This window comes from Myotis davidii, unplaced genomic scaffold (assembly GCF_000327345.1).
Source record: "Myotis davidii unplaced genomic scaffold, ASM32734v1 scaffold185, whole genome shotgun sequence".
Classification (NCBI taxonomy): Eukaryota; Metazoa; Chordata; class Mammalia; order Chiroptera; family Vespertilionidae; genus Myotis; species Myotis davidii.
In genome coordinates this window covers 2,360,417-2,363,036 of record NW_006297811.1, presented here as the reverse complement: position 1 = coordinate 2,363,036, position 2,620 = coordinate 2,360,417, and positions in this window count along the sequence as shown.

Genomic DNA, 2,620 nt, shown 5'->3' with positions numbered 1-2,620 from the left:
CCCAATCCCCCGTGGAGCAGGCCTAAGCCAGCAGGTGGTCATCCCCCAAGGGGTCCCAGACTGCGAGAGGGCACAGGCCAGGCTGAGGGACTTTCCCCCCCTCTCCCCCCCGAGTGCACAAATTTTTGTGCACTGGGCCTCTAGTCTATATAATAAAAGCCTAAGCGATCATTATGGCAGAACTACCAGAATGACCAGTTGCTATGATGTGCACTGACCATCAGGGCCAGAAGCTGAACACAGGAGCTGCCCCCTGGTGGTCAATGTGCTCCCACAAGGGGAGCACCACTCAGTCAGAAGCTAGGTTCATGGCTGGCAAGCGCAGTGGTGATGGCAGAAGCTTCTCCCACCTCTGTGGCAATGCTAAGGAGTAGTGAGCCGGGTGGTAAAGAGCTAGGGGTCTTGAACTGCAAGAGGGTGCAGACCCGGCTGAGGGACTCTGCCCTCCCCCAGTGCATGAATTTCGTGCACCAGGCCTCTAGTAGTTATTATAATATTATTGGCTGTATTCCCTATGCAGTACTTTACATCCCTATGACTATTTGTAACTGCCGATTTGTACTTCCTACCCACTTCACCTTGGTCACCTGCCCCCACAACATCCTTCCCAACTGGCAACCGTCAGTTTTTTTCTCTGTATATATGAGTTTGTTTTTGTTTTGATGGCTTTTTTTGTTTTTTAGATTCCACATATCAGTGAAAACATATGGTGTCTGTCTTTCTCTGTCTGAGATATTTTATTTAGCACAATGCCTCTTAGGTCCATTCATGCTGTCACAAATGGAAAGATTTCGTTCTTTTTTATGGCCAAGTATTATTCCATTATATATATGTACCATGTCATCACTTCAGTTGCTTCCATATCCTGGCTATTGTACATGAAATGTCCTTTTTTTTCCTCTTGTTTACCTTTTATTTTAAAGTCTGTTTTGTCTAAGCATTGCTACTCCAGCTTTTTTTTCACTTCTATTTGCACGAAATATCTTTTTCATTCCTTTAGTTTTTGTGTGTCTTTCACTCTGAAGTGCATCTCTTGTAGGCAGCAAATGTATGCGTCTTGTTTTCTTCTCTATTCAGCCACAATATGTCTTTTCATTGGAGCATTTAATCCAATTACAATTAAAGTAATTATTGATAGGTATGTACCAAGTAGTTATTGCCATTTTTTTTCATATTTTTGGTTTCTTCATTTTGGCTACCTCTCTGTGTTTGTTTCTAAATATTAGGTAGGTCTGCTATGTCTCCCAGTCTTGGTGGGGTAGCATTACATAGTAGATGTCCTGTGGGGCCTAGTGCTGCAGACTCTCTGGTCACTTGAGCTGGGCGCTCCAGGGGTGTCCTTTGTGTGAGTTGCATGCCCTCCTGTTGTAGTTGAGCCTTGATTGCTATAGGCATGTCAGTGGGTGGGTTTGACCCTGAGGTTGCCTGGTTGTGAGGACTGGCCATGGCTACAGTGGGTGAGCCGTTATATAGGGGCTGACCCCATGGATTGGGATTTACTTTAGGGGACCCTGGTGCCTGCCAGTCCATTTTTTGGGTGTGTCGTTTATGGTGCTAATTGGGTGGTGCTCTGGTGAGGTCTGAAGTCGTCCATGAGATGTGTTAGTTCTAGGGCCTCTCGGGAGGGGCTACCGTGTAGGCCTAGGTCATCCACTGTCTGAGTCCATCCTTGGGCCACTTGGTAGGAGATGCAACACAGTTTGTAGTTGGTAGCTGCCTGTGCTGGGCTTGGGGGTGCCTGGGAGAAGCTATGCTGCGAACCAAAGCCTATCACCACTAGTGCCTGGCTTGGGACTGCTTGGCAAGAGGTACAGGGTACATGGAGACCAGTTGTTGTTTATTTGGGGTTTGTGGATTTTTGAGAGATTTTTAGGAAAGTTGGCAGAGTGGGTGAAGGTCAGCAGCGTATGAGGAACAGCTGCAGAAAGAGGTTCCTTTGGTGCATGGGTTGGGTGGGTTAGGGGATCTCAGAGAATCACTTGGGTGGGATGAGAGGGGTGTTAGGGAGGTTAAAGGAGACTCATATTTGGTGCCCATCTGTACCTATCATTTATGTGTGGGGAGAGCTCAGCAAAGAAACAGTGGAGCCTGTTAGTACTTTAGTCCCAAGAGAGCTGCCCCTCCAGCCCTCACCCTGAAGCCAGACAATTCCATTCCCCATATTTCTCTGGCAATTTTCAAGCTGTTGTCCTTTAGCTGGCAAGCGTTTTTGAGCTACTGAGTCTGAGCTCGGGCCCTTTGTGAGGACATTTTCACTAGTTGTTGGGATGGCTCAGGGCTGGGGAGCCCAGGGTGGAGCTGGGACCCCTTACTGTTTAGTGGGGACCTCTACAGCCGAGATATCCCTCCTGATTCTGCCACAGGTGGGTGTGGGACCAGCCTGTTTCAGGTCTCTGCCCCTCCTACCAGTCTCCAGGTAGCTTCTGTATATCATTGGTTATAGTTCTGTTCAGCTAGTCTTGAGATGGTTCTTAAGAGTGGTTGTTCTGTAATTTAGTTGTAATTTTGATGTCTTGGGAAGAGGTGAACACAGCATTTACCTACTCTGCCATCCTGACAGGAATTCTCTGCTGGTGATTTATTTATTTATTTTTTTATGTTACTGATTTTTTATAGAGAG